Source organism: Toxorhynchites rutilus, chromosome 3 (assembly GCF_029784135.1).
Source record: "Toxorhynchites rutilus septentrionalis strain SRP chromosome 3, ASM2978413v1, whole genome shotgun sequence".
Classification (NCBI taxonomy): Eukaryota; Metazoa; Arthropoda; class Insecta; order Diptera; family Culicidae; genus Toxorhynchites; species Toxorhynchites rutilus.
This window is the reverse complement of record NC_073746.1, coordinates 175,655,961-175,670,538: the sequence shown is the minus strand read 5'-3', so window position 1 is coordinate 175,670,538 and position 14,578 is coordinate 175,655,961. Positions and strand designations below refer to the sequence as shown.

Below are 14,578 nucleotides of genomic sequence, written 5' to 3'. Positions count from 1 at the left end.
ACGTTCAGTCAACGTCTTCACCAATTCACACATGCAGTCAATGCTCACACCAGCACCGTCACGTCAAATGTCAAATGAATTATTTATTAAATGTTATTCATGGTGTCGCTACCTACAACAGTGTTATCTTGCAATGACCTCTTTCGAATTAGCATACCTAGAATCAGTTCTAAATATGGAGAAAATCAATGAAAATCATTGAATTATGTTATTTGAATGCTTAAACCCCGTAGTTCCGACCCTTATTCAACAATAATAATATATAGACTATTTTTCTCGGCTAGTTGCGAATGATTTTGACTCCGAAGTTTGGAATCAAGAGATATGTTGGCATAAAAAATACAACCGAAATCAAAACAAAAGCCGAGACACAAAGCCCAGACAAAAACCAAACGTGCCGTCCGTCTCCGTCAATTATTCTTTCCTACAAATCCTGCCGGTCGTTTTCGTTGAACGTATGCTGACGGGTCGATACGTTGCCGGTGTATGTGAATGTTTCCATAAGAAATGCATGGCAGAATAACTGACGTAACGTGACGTGACGGAACGTGGATGTTGTATGTGAATCGCACTTAACATAGCAACGGTCCTACACGTACCCCAGAGGAAGTAATCGACTACGAGAAATGTTGAAATTTTTTCCATAAGAGGACAACGTTTCATTAAGGCTTCGGTTGCTCGAGTCATACGATTTCACTAAAAATACACGTTTTTGTAAATTGTATACTTGACACTAAAAACCATCCGATCAGACTGAACGAATAGCCGAATATTATCGTCCCGAAGTGGGGAATGCAGTCGGGGGCGGAAAAGAATGCGACGGGGCGAAAAATAATTTTTATAGGGAGCTATTCGATTTTTTTTTTCGTGAGCGTTTAATCTGAAGATCCTGTATTGAAAACGCACAATTATAGAAGTCTTGTGTAAAAAAGGTCTCGTTTTTCAATTTAAACTAACAAAATAAATACTCAAGCATAATGATTCGTTTTTTACTTCATAGTTAATCTGTCATAGTGTTTCTGAATGAACAATAGTTTCGGGTTTTAACTATTAATTATTCCAACACATTGTTTCTGTTCTTCAAAAATATCTGTCAAACTTTTGGAATCGTTTTCACATTGGGACATCGGATTGTTGTTAGCTAAACAGTAAGCTTCGTACATTAGTTTAATCAGTCGAAACATAACTCGATGTTTTCTTCTTGCCCGAAAGATGAGTCTTCGTACAAAAAGAAATTAGAGCACGTTTTATAAACAATCGAAGAAGTAACGTTTGCGTGAATATTTATGGGTAATTTTTTGCAAACAAAACAAAAATTATCGGCTGAGAGTTATCGTTTGCCTTTGTGAAGTGGCCATTTAAATTTAAAATAAAAGTGCTATTTCGTTTTTCGTTCAAAGGGAACATTGACCCAGGAACAGCTTAAATTTGTAACCAGAGTGATATTTTCTCATGTCAACGTTCAAACTCATGTTTCTATATCGATTAATAACAATTTTGAGAACCAGTAAATGGAAAGTTTTGTCTAACCTGTCTCGACCTATTTCATGCTGATTATCTCTAACTTTCGGTCGAGAATCACTTCAAAACAGAGTGTCAAAATTGACTTGATTCTTTCCTGGGTTCAAAAGACGAATCGGCGAAGCTTAAACACGAGAAAATCCGGACCCAATCAAAAGGCTGCCATTATGGAATTTTTTGAACTCTTTTTCCAAAATTTCGTTGAATCAATCTAAGACTGTATGAAATCACAGTAGGCATTTCATCTGTAATGCCTTCAACTGCGAGTCGCTATTAAATCTGCCCATCCGTTTTAGAGTCATCAATTTTTTTGAAATTTCATTAGCCCACTTTGTTCTGAAAAATCCACTTTGTTCTGAAATGTCGTCGTCACGGGCAAATTGGTCGAATTGCACTACGAACTACTGCCCCATTCACCGTATTCTCCAGATTTGGCCCCGTGCGACTTTTTTTTGTTTCCAAAGTTGAAAAAGTCACTCGTCGGGCAGAAATGTGAGTCGAATGAGGAGGTCTTCGCCGCCTCGGTGGTCTAATTTGCAGACCTCGAGAAAACGTATTTTTAAGATGAATTAAAGAAATTGGAGCATCGCTAGGTCAAGTTTATCAATCTGAAAGGAGACTATGTTAAGAAATAAATCGCCACTTTTCCAATTTTTTTTTGTTTTTTTTGTATGCTAAATACTTATCGGACTGCCCTCGTATTTTCATTTTTTAGATATAGTGTATGATGAAATTGCTTTCTAAATGTTGTTATACAGCCATTTCATGCCAAAACGATATAGGGATTCTCAGAGTTTCGTGGAAAGTGGTCGTTCTGTTTTTAATTGCAAAATATTAGACAAGTATTTTTTAAATTTTTTCATTAGGGCGACCATTTCAAAAATCAGTTTTTTCCATTTTTTTTTCCAACAATGACTTTTTTCAAAAATTCATAACTTTTGAACTACCAGACCGATTCAGATGATCGATTCTCCAAGTTGAAGCTAATTAGCCGGTCTGTTTTGAAAAAAAAAACGTATATAATGAAGAAAGCATGGAGTAATATGCAAAAAAATGTCGATTCTGAGGTCGTGAAGGGCCTTTTGGCTGAAGTTAAGGTCAAGATTCGCGCATTCGGATATAAAGGCGAAATAAATTAAATGAATTATGCCAAAGATAACTTTAATTGTTTCTTTTTACTCCCAGTAAATTTGGTGATAATCGGATAAAAACTCGAATTTTGAGATTGAATGTTGTGCGGTCATCGTCATCGAAACACTTTTTATAACTGTATTCAGGTATTGTCTCTAGTTTACGCAGCGAATCCGTTTCTTTGTCTTCAATGCTGTTAAAACGGATCCCACGTGCGGTAATTTGAGTTGCGGAAATAGAGAAAAGTCACACGGGGCTGTATCTGGAGAGTACGGTGTTTGTTGGATCACATTCGTGCCATGTTTAGTGGAAAATTCGTTCACAATAATCGATAGATGAGCTGGTGCATTTATATCCCATTTGTTTAATTAGGCTCATTAGCATTTTAGCTGTAACAGAGCTCAATTTGAACATGTCACATTTTTATCATATCTATAAATAGCACATTACACAGTTGCCATTTTTCGACGTAAGAGTATTTCTTCTATACCATTGCATATGGTACATTACACGGTAGCCATTGAGGCGTAAGAGTATTCCTTTTGTTCTTCCATTATCCAGTTAGACCACCAGACAGTGGAGACGGTTGATATGATCATTGTTGTGTTATTAATAGAACAGCAGCCCGATGTTTCTTGCAGAGCAGAGCAGTTGTATGGATGAATCGATCTCATTCGACCGTGGATCGATCTCCATCGCTGATGATTGTTTTTTTATATATCTGTATTATAGTGATTTTCAACTCATTTGGCTGGTTCGTCACTTTTACTTCCATTTTTTTGGAAGAATGTAGGGAGTGAGAATTGAACTCGTGACCTTTAGCGTGAGAGGCATGAATGTTACCACTACGCCAGATCGCCTCCGCTGATGATTGTTGTGTGGACGTAGTTGTTCTGTAACAACAGCCCTGATTTTTTGAACTCACGATCGATCACTTACTAAGCGAACCAGTTGGTGCATTATCGTGGTGCAAAATTCAAGTGTTATCAGAAATTGCCGAGCAAAAAAAAGTTCACTTGTTTTGAATGATTTTTTTGATAAAAAAAACATTTAAACAAACTAAATGACAGATCGCACTCAATATTGACATTAAGACCACTGACAGTAGTACCAACTTAAAAAAATAAAAAAAGTTCAAAAATGTTCAGCGGGAAGATTTTAAATCATAAATTTCCGGTATAAATTTGACAGAATGTACATATTGTTGCTGAATTGCACCGGATAAGTGTTTGAATGATAATTTTTTTTAAACATTAAAAACAAATAAAGTATTCAATAAAATTTCAAACTACGAAGTCACTATGATCAAATTCCCATTCCCACCAATCCAATCTTAACATACATTTCACACATCGCGGTTTTTTTCCTGCTATCCTTGATACAATGGTACGAAATTGGGACACCCGAGAGTAGAGAGTGCCAAGTGTTATCCCGAGACAATCAGTATAACAACACTCTTCCGTTACATTTCCGCAGTACAAGCTGAAAGAGCTGTTTATGGTGATTGATAATCATCTACTCGCGCTGTGGCCACTGCTTTGGGGCGGTAAGAAGTTGGGTCTATGTGGCACAATTTCACTGCGAACTTCGCCGGCCGCTGCCGAGGGAACGAGGCTTCAAAATGCGGTCTCGTATTTTTTTTGCTTTTCTCTCAGCGCATTTCGCACGTAGGTGGGTTATGAGATGCTCACACAGCGATGGCACAATGTGTTGTTTCGTTATTTTTTTTTGTTTCACTTGCTCATATAACAAACGAGATTATATGGTATCAAACCGCGATAAATGTGTTTTATATGTAAATTCTGACCATTCCACCATACATTCACAAGAGAGTGATTCGTCGGGACGGGTTCATGCTGGGTAGGGGTCGGATATCTGCTCCAGTTAGAGGTAGTACTTTTGTTGACCCAGAAACAGGGGATGACTGAAAACACATGTTCGGGATGTTGGTTATGATTCGAGTTTTTGCAGGCGTGTTTGACATTCCCGCTGTGAAAGAGAATTCTTCCGGAATTATTTTGGGTAGTCTCAAATCGAGCGATTCTATCGTAGAAAAAATGTATTTGTCACAACTTCATCATCACCATGATGGTGCAAATCGGGAACAGAAGATCCCACAAGTAGTCAACAGTTCCTAAATCACCCTTACCGTGGTTCTCCCTACGTACATCAGCTGCTGCCAGTCGGAACAGTTGGTGTGTCGTAATTAATGATCGTGCTGGATCTGAATCAAGTTACGGACAAGCGAGAGTCCTAACCTAGTTTGCGAACACAGAGGGATAGTGATTAATATTCTCTCGGCATTCTCTTTCGTGATACGACAGGCCGTGTCAAAGCGTGACGCACTCGTAAAATTGCAGCTATCCAATAGGGCCTCCCCAACCATTCCAGCTCTCTGTACTGTTATTTACCTCGTGAGCTACGATCGCAAGGCTCCGCACGGCAATAGGCTAATCCGGCGCACGGGCAAACATTGTGTGATGGATTGGAGAAATATTTACTACCACGCAATTATATCGCGCGGCCTCCATCTCCAGTGGCGGCTGATTACTTGGCTATAAATCCATAACACAGACGTGATAGAGATACAGAATTATAAATTTATAGAACAAACTTCTATGTCTTTCTGGTCGCGTCGCTGGCGCTACCGTGGTTCTGTGCTCTGCTTCTGCTCTTTTCTGCCTCCGCTTTTATTCAGACCCGGAGCTAACTCGATTTTATAGGTTATGTTTACGTCTACTCACGCCGTTATGCCACCGTTCATCGTCTGCCCGATCCGCGATCGCTATCATCCATTTCGGGTACAACAACAGACGCGGCGAAAGGCAAATCATAGGCTGTCACTGCAGACGCGAAACCCTATTCGATATTCTTCGAACCAGACCCACTGGTTCGTCGGTCCCGGATAACGGTTGAACCCAATTAAAATACCTCTTGTGTCATTGGTGATCGTCGAGTTTGTTGTGTTGTTGAACATAAATGATTTTCTGAGATGCATACAAAAGGCGGTTGCATTGTGCCCTACCGTCCACTGGCAGATAATGGACATATGTAAAACATGCACCAAACACAATCAATCGCTGCCACATGGCTTCAGTTTTGTAGCATTGATTCGCCAATGCTATTTGCTGAAATGATATCATAGAGCTGAATGCATTTTAATTTTCTGCAATTTTTATATTCTATTTGTTCTACGGAATTTTTGGTCATTTTGACGTCTTCTATCAAAATACTCATTATTGGCAATTTGACTGTCAACAAGTGTGGTGTTTTAATTTTTCAACTCCCTGAGTGATGAAATTAACACATTTTTTTGTTAGGCCGAATTTTTCATGCAAGTTGAATATGATGAAATTGTTCGGATGACGCTGAAATAATGTTCCTTTTCATGCTCATTTTGATATGTTTGCTTTCCAAATGCATTATTTATGAATGACATCGAAGGTTGAGCACGTCTACCCAAAAAAAAAAACAACGTGAACAACGTGGAATGTTATTTATTTTCGTGTATGGTTTGTAAAAAAATTAGCATCGTGCTGATCGACGACCGATCAATCTTGGAACCACATGCGCCCCTTGTGCATGGTGCACAATTCATCATTAACGTCAAATTTCGTTTCTCTCTCCCTGTATGACGCAATTAAAGGGATGCTTCGAAAGGAATTGGAAGACAACGGCAACAGTAAAAGTGAACTTCGTTTGATATGACAGTTAATATGAATTTAAATAAGAACCTCAGTTGCAAGTGAAGCATGGTGGCTCAATTCATCGGATGACAATCAATTGAATAAATTGATTGCCATTATTATGCGTGATGCAATCATCCTGTGAGGCGGATCCGTTGATGATAGCGTTGATCTTAGAACGATAAACAAAAGTGTGGCCCCTCTAGTTAGCGTCACACATGATACCCGGAGTTTCGTTTTCTTTCTTCACAAAAGTTGCACAATAATAATAACATGTCTTAATTGCAAGCATACGCCTTAGGACATAGGAACCTCAACCAATTACTGATCATGAAACTGACGCAAGTATCAGTAGTTGAACTGGGTGGGCAGGCTAGATGGGCAGGTTAAGGAGAACCTCGATTACATTTTCGGAAACCTGTTTTTCAAAACATAAATGCTTTTTTTTTCAGTACAATACACTGTTCTGTCAAATGTTTAACAAAAAAGTGTTTTCCAATGGTTTTACTGGAATACAGATCGACAAGCTGAACATTTTTCGCAGGTGGCTGTTAAGCCGCCACATTTTTGCAGCCAGTATACAGTGATAGACATTCGTTTAGCCGAACTTGAAAAAAAAAACATGAAACACTTACAAAACAACTAGGAATGTTCTTTTTATCTGGATACTTATTTGCTGTAGTGATAGTATATTTCACTTTTATTGAAAGGACGTGCGTCACAATCACACACACAAGACGGCATCGGTGGATATAAACATTCAAATGTCGTTTTTTCCCGAGACATACGTTTAGCCGCAGGGCAGGGCCTTTATCTGTGTTTTTTGAAAACATACTTGGGAAAGTTCAATTTACAAGATAAATATTAGATGTGCAACGTAAGAAGTTGGTCAGATTAGTGATTTACGTAGAATTTGAAGGAATGGCGAAAGGTATTCTATTGACGGAAAAGGGGCGGAAAATAATAAAGATATTCAGTGAACAAAAGTTTTCTAATCGATCGTAACAAAAATTGGTCTATCTGAGAAAGTGGTACGGAATTTCTTTAAATAGTGCCAAAAATATGGGATATAACGATCAACAAATGGGAACACCAAAGTTATTTTGCGTCTTAAAGGTCGAATAAGACACGAAGCAATTTACTTAGAAAACAAAAAGTGAATTAATACTTTTTTTAGAATGAATTCGATGAACATAAACAATAATCGTCTTTTATGAGCAAAACTGTACAAATAATTGAATTATTTTTTAAAATATTGAGGAAAAATAGGGTGCAGCTAAACGAATGTCTACCACTGTAGAAAATATCACCTTCAAATTAAAAATGAAGTGCTTCATGCGATCCTGCAGCAGTAATTTTAATGACAAATCGCGAATTGAAACTTCCGGATGGGCATTCAAACATCGCTTCCCAAAGGAATCATTGGCTACAAACCATTGCAAATGTTGAACATATTCGTATCAATATTGACCAAATAATTGACCAAAAAATAAACAGCTGCGATTTGTGCATGATACTAGGATTGGGTGATCTTGGATTGATATTTTTCCTCTCCGATTCCCGATTTTTTTGGATCGACAAGAAACATTGGACAATTGGACCACACTGATTCTATTTCGTTGCAACAGAAAACAGTTAGAATTTCAACAAGATACATTCATACATTGTTGAATGCTTAGAACAAAGTATATTTAACGTCAATTTCGTTCAAAAGAGTTGTTTGTTTATTTATTGTGCTTAAATATGATAATTTCTGCTGTCCAGTTTCTATAAGACCACTTCAAAATTCATAAGTATTATCAATGAAAAATTCAAAACGATCGGCTGATTTACATGTCAATAATTAGTGACCTTGTCATTTCGACGAATAACCTTGAAAATTCGTGTTGGAATACTATTTATCAAATTCTGCTGAACAGTTTTCTCGATATTTTTCCATTTTTCCGAAATTGCGACATTGAGCTCTTCAATCGTGGTGGACCGCCTTCCCTCAGTGTAGATTCTGCGTACAAGGATCCCCCCTAAGATTTCCAACAGGATTCAAGTCTGGAGAGCGAGGCAGTCAGTCGCAAAAAATTAAGTTTTTGGTCCTTAATCCATTGCTTAGCTTACTTGCTGGTTTGGATAGTAGCATTGTCTTGCTGAAATGTGAATTTTTGTGACGATATCCACTCAAAAACGGTAGGAGAGAGGATTCCAGAACATATGTGTAATCCTTGAAAGATGTGAAAGCTATATTGAGCTTTCCGGTTGCACAGAATCCCGCCCAAACCATGCACGAGTCTCCACCAAAATTCCTAGATGAAAATACTGTTCCTTCTTCCGTAAATTATGCCAGTACCCGTTGAAACCATAAGGACCATCCAAATTGAACTCTTTTCGTCAGTGAAGATATCCTATACATAGAAGAACTTTTCGTATATAGCAAAAAGTATTTTTCATTTGTCACAACATACCATGTCCCACTGTCGGTTCATGTGACCTTTGGCAAAACTCAGACTTTCGATGTGAGATGGTGTAAGATGAGGAGGTTTAACCTTTTAAGCCCTCTTTATGTAAGGATTTTTTTATCAAAAATTGACGAATTGTCACCCGAGCAGTTGAGTAGTTGAAATATTGCTTTATTTGCACATGCGATTTTGAGGTATTCGAACCTGTTCTAGCTATTCCCCGCTTATCCCGGTCAGAGAGCTTCGATTTACATGGAGCTCTCTCCTTTTTACCGTATCCTTGAGGATTCGCCAAATAATTGAGTCCTACTTGATGGGAACGTCCAATCCGACGAGAAATTTCTCTGATACCAATATTTTCTTGGTGAAATGCATCGATTTGTCTTTCTTCTCTTTTCGTGAGGACTTTTCCCTTCGGCATTTTCCAGATTTAATTGATCAAAACAATTAAAACAACGGAAAATGTAACTGGTCTTCTAGAAGTTTGACAGTTGAAAATACGAAAACATTCGTTTACGCTCAGCGCTTGCACACACACATATGAAAATCATGCAAAATCATGGTAGTCACCAATACCTACACACTAGAATATAAATTGAAGCACTGTTTATTTACTATGACACCAAGCAGCAAGATCATCACCTGGTCTTATAGAAGCTGGACAGAGTGTATTAGAGAAAGAGTTGTCTGCTCCTATACATACAGACATTTTAAAGCTTTTGAGATTTTATTTGCTCATTTGACGCCTCCGGACACGAAATAGCATTTTTTCTGCCGAAGATGAAATTTATTTATTTATTAATATTTCTTCAATTCTTTTACTCTACAAAATTTCACACAATAAACAATACTAACAAACAATTATCGACTTGAATAGAGTCGTTGTTGAAACGTCTTAGTAGTTTTTGAGTAGTTAGCTCAAAATTGTCAATACAAATACTGCACATATATCGAATTGGTTCATGTTGTGCATATTCTACATTACGTGTGCCATGCTGTAAGAAATCTCGCTGTTGCAGTCTTCTCTCTGGTACATAGAAATTGATTTCGGCGAGAATATCCGAGGCATCAGTTTCTCCTTTCAGCACTTTCGCCATGAAAACATTTTCTAGCGACGCTTGTTTGGGTGCGCTTGTTCCGATGAAGCCATGATGTAAAGGAAATATCATGACAACCAATGCCTTGATGCAGTGAAGTTTTGGAAAAAATAAGACGCTCAGAAAATGTCTTATAATATTATGTGCGTGCGATGCAGAAAAAAAACCACAAGTATTCTCCATAAATCGGCACGAAAACCGTCACGATACATCCTTTTATCGAGCGAACAAAATTCACAAAGCGAATTATGACATTCTTCTTTTACAACACGCTATCGATCCTCCGAGGTTATCTTACTCTTTGACTTCGATTCGAGCATGAACGCTGTGCGTGACATACAGTGATGGGCACATAAAAAATCATCCTCGTTTGAAATCAAAGTTTCCAATATTAAAAGTTTTCCATACTTTTCGGTATTCCAGTCAATACTTCGTAAAAGTAGGTAATTAGTAGACCATTTTGCAGTATCGTTGATTTATTTTCCAGAAAACGCAAAAAAATGACTTTTGTTCCTAAATGGATACGTTCACGGTATGATATAAAAAAATCCACTTGCGTAAATTTGTTTTACCGTGTTTTGTTCATCGATGCACCCCTCGGTTTTGACAGTTGGTTGTTTACATCTGATACAAACATAATTTTCGTAGTTGTTAAGTCAACTTTTCGTACGTAGTGGCGTGTTTTTGACGCTGAGAAAGCTTCAGGAAAATTGGTAGGAAAGCACATTTCAACACAGGTCCGAAATTTGATAGTGCGCGACCGTGACCAGCGTAAGAACGAAACACTTCTGGGAAGTACGGGGTAAGCCGTGGTGCGGTTCAGCTGGTCATTCGGAAGCATCAGATGTTCGACAGCGTGGTCGATCGACCGGGAAGAGGACCGGAACATAAGACAGATGCAAGAACGGACATGCTGATCATGCAAATTTTCTTCACTAAAATTTGTCATATGAAAACGAGAAATTGGTGACCACCATCATATGAAGGATCGGTCGAAGAGATTGTGTGAACAATGAACAGCGTGAAATGACTCAATGAAAAAATACTTAGGATTGCAACATAATTTTTATAAAAAGTATTCGTTAGGAATCAATCAATCTGCATTCGGCCATTAGAAAAGAAAAATATCGCTCTGAAAATATTCTGGATTAGTCTCATAGATGATTCACAATAAGACAGTTCTACAGAACACAGAAACTTGAACTCTTGTCGGGGTAACCGTGGAGGTGTAATTTGTGATGCGAGTCCTCCAATTCCATCGTATTCCTTTTGAAGATTACCTTGAACAGAACAGTCCCGTTACCGTTTTGGCATCTTCGAGACACATTCGTTCAGAAAATACCAAACACTCTAACACATAAACTAACACAAACAATGGCAATGTGCAAAGATACCTGCCTGCAAAGAATCGATATACGGTAATGGCGGCAGCGATTAAATCTCGACAACACTTTTATCGTCTGCACTCTTTGTGTTCTCCCAGTGGGCCAGGAGCAGCAGAGCCCAACGCTGCGACGACTGTGACGAAAGGGGAGATCGCGCCAATAATTTCGTCTTATGGCCCATTACACCCCATTACGCCTTATAAATGCTCACTCGCTGCTTCGCGGTGAACTCCCGGGCTGTTGTTGATCCGTCCGGCTTACATACATGAAAAGTGGTTAAATTTGATCATTAAGCCGCTCGCAACAGCGAAGAGAGCTTCGCGCGCGGCTCATAATCCCAGCTGTCGCACGCCTGCTAAACCGTGCGTTCGTTCACCTCCCGAAGAGGCTCTACCCATAGAGTTCAAAGGCCTTGCCTTGTGATGAGCTATTCTGGTGTAAACCACATGCCAACAGTTGCGCCGCTGGAGACTTTATGCGCGACAATTCGGAATGAATATGCTGAAAGTATGATTTGACTGAGGCACTACATTTTACTATTATTGTGTCTACTTCATAATCAGTGTTATTGGACACATAAAATATTGTGAGAAATCCTCGATTTTATTACTGTGAGTGTACTAAGAACTCACGCTGATCCGTTGCATACTTAATTATTTTTTCAGAGTTTACCTCAAACAGATCTTAAACTATAATTGCCCTGATTGTTCATGCATTTCGGATCCAACCTCAAAATAAAAATTTTGGTTACAACTTATCTCTCATTGGGAACACAATTCGCGAACCTTCTCCATTAATTTTCATTCTCCAATGCTTACGTCCAACGGCAAGGTGACATCGCGAATCATTCGTAGAATCACGACAGATAGCAGTAAAATCCCGTTTTTCATTTGCTCCGGCAATTATCGGGGCAACCTCGAGGTTTAGTGGTAATACGTGGCCGCACGTATGACATGTTCAAAAACAACGAGAATGTGATACGATCACACAGTTTATCTTCTCCTCCTGCTGGCACCTCCTGCGAAAACTGCGCGCCGCGAAAAAAAAAGCCTTATGTCGCTCATGTCATCATTCACGTGCTTTCTGCGGTGGGGCAAGTCTGGGTGGCGCTCTGATCCCTTGCTTGTTGCGGGCGTGGATCTGTTCTCACTTGCTTAGCGCGCATTTCCGTGATCCGTATGGCAGCACGGGACAAGATTCAGCAGTAAGCATTTCTGTGGTCGTGACGTGGTGTAGCCTTATCGAATTGGATCACCCTCACTACCAAGTTTCTTGTTGAAATCAGTTCGAGCAAATCTTGGCAGTTGTAATAAAAATTAGCTTCTTGCGGCTTCTTAGCTTGTACGGTATGCTGCATCACATGTTGATCGTGCACAACCGAGATACACAGAGAGACAGTAGACTGGCAAGTTCTAGCAAATCATTGCACATGAACTGAACATGTACCGTACCTAGGTAAATCGTGTTGACCTCTGATGGGATGCGATCAACCGTTGACTGAAGCATTCCTTCATTTACGCTACGGAATTCAGGAAAAATTACACAACCTCATATGGGATATCATGAGAACACCCAAACCCCAACACTTCTCGCATTACTGATTTGCCATGCATATTATTCAACTGCAACGAAACTCTAATGCTGCAGCAGTCTCATAAAGAGATTAGGTTTATGTGGGCTCACACGGTTTGCCGACAACTAATGAGGTCTGGGTTCTATCGCACACCCGAGAATCTATAAATACTTGTGAAGCGTTCTTCACCCGGAATCGGCCATGAATTTTCGCGGGAAGTTACACAAATTGTAAAAGATAAATCACCTGCTGGTGGTATTTCTGCTGCTGCTGGTGGTGCGTGTTTTGCATTTAAGAAAATGCAAATCGTACCCAAGATCGGCCTGCCTTAAAGAGGCGTTCGGCGAAGGCGCCTATGCGCAACAAGTTCACCCAGCAGGATATCGCTCCTATACGCGAAGTGTGTGCAACACCGCAAGATAAGTGATAAATTTATCATCTCCACTAGGCGGAATTGACAAGCCCGGTTCGCTTCTCCGACTGAGCCAGCACAATCTCCATCAGATATCGCTCGGAGATTGTCTGAGTTTACAACTTACAACAAATTGGGTTCATAGCGGAGAAAAGGCTACCGACACGAGCAGATCATTTGTTAGCAGATTGCAGTCAGCGTGGTTTCCTTCATTGGAAATTAACGCTCCTCAAAGCCGGCCCGAGTGAATCTCAAGAGGGAAATTTGCAGCGCATAGTGATAGAATCAGTTTTAATTTAATATGATTCCTGGCTCAATTGTGATCCGATAAACGTTATTGCAAATGCTTAGCTATCGATGCATTTTTTCGAGCAATCATTGGAGGAATGACTATAAATTTTAAGACAAGATAAATTGTCAATACACAAAGGTTATTCCTAGTCCAAATATGCGATAGTCTTTTTCAACCATCTTGATAGCCCTCTTCCGGAGCGTTGTAAAACTATCAAAATGTTACTCTTCACATGACACACCCACCAATAGCAGTCAAATGCTTTATTCTATTCATCAAGCAATATTGAGAAATTAAAATTGGCCGAAAACAAGAACACAAGTTCAATTTCATCAACCATGCCGTTAGATTTTCAATACTTGCTCCACCTGGATTATATTCACCTTGACTATCTGTCATGTAGTTTTGTTGCGTGTACTTGTGTGCAAAAATCGTACTCATCATGGTCAAGGCGAGAATACGAGAAATTTTGAGTGCTTTAACCAGACGCTGTTATGTCATTACCTTTGTCTGGGTCCCTTCACATTGTTCAATTTCGGGTAATGAGAGGGCTGACTCATTGGCAAAGGTAGGTGCAATTGAAGGCGATATTTATCAGCGTCAAATAGCCTTCAATGAATTTTATTCCGTAAAAATACCATCGCTAACTGGCAACGTAAGTGGAACGAAGATGAATTGGGTCGGTGGCTTCACTCGATTATCCCTAAGGTTAGCCTCAAACCATGGTTCAGAAGTCTGGACTTTATTCGCACCTTCTCTCGACTCATGTCCAATCACTGTTCGTTAGACGCGCTACTCTTTCGTTTCAATCTTGCCGATGGCAATATCTGTGCTTGTGGCCAAGGTTACCACGACATTGAACACGTTGTTTGGTCGTGCGAGGTGTATCTTGTTGCCAGATCGAATTTAGAAAACTCTCTTCGGGCCAAAAGAAAACAGCCCAATGTGCCGGTGAGAGATGTGTTGGCTCGGTTAGACCTTGATTACATGTCCCAAATATATGTCTTCCTAAAAGTTATCGATCTTCGTGT

General features: G+C 39.4%; 2 protein-coding genes across 5 annotated transcripts in view; one reads left to right on the top strand and one right to left on the bottom strand.

Annotated features, from left to right (window-relative positions):
- Window positions 1-14,578, bottom strand: part of LOC129775912 (uncharacterized) — a 580,006-nt gene that overhangs the window by 126,287 nt on the left and 439,141 nt on the right. The gene's annotated exons all lie outside the window — the stretch shown is intronic.
- Window positions 1-14,578, top strand: part of LOC129775911 (beta-alanine-activating enzyme) — a 286,887-nt gene that overhangs the window by 157,361 nt on the left and 114,948 nt on the right. The window lies entirely within an intron of this gene.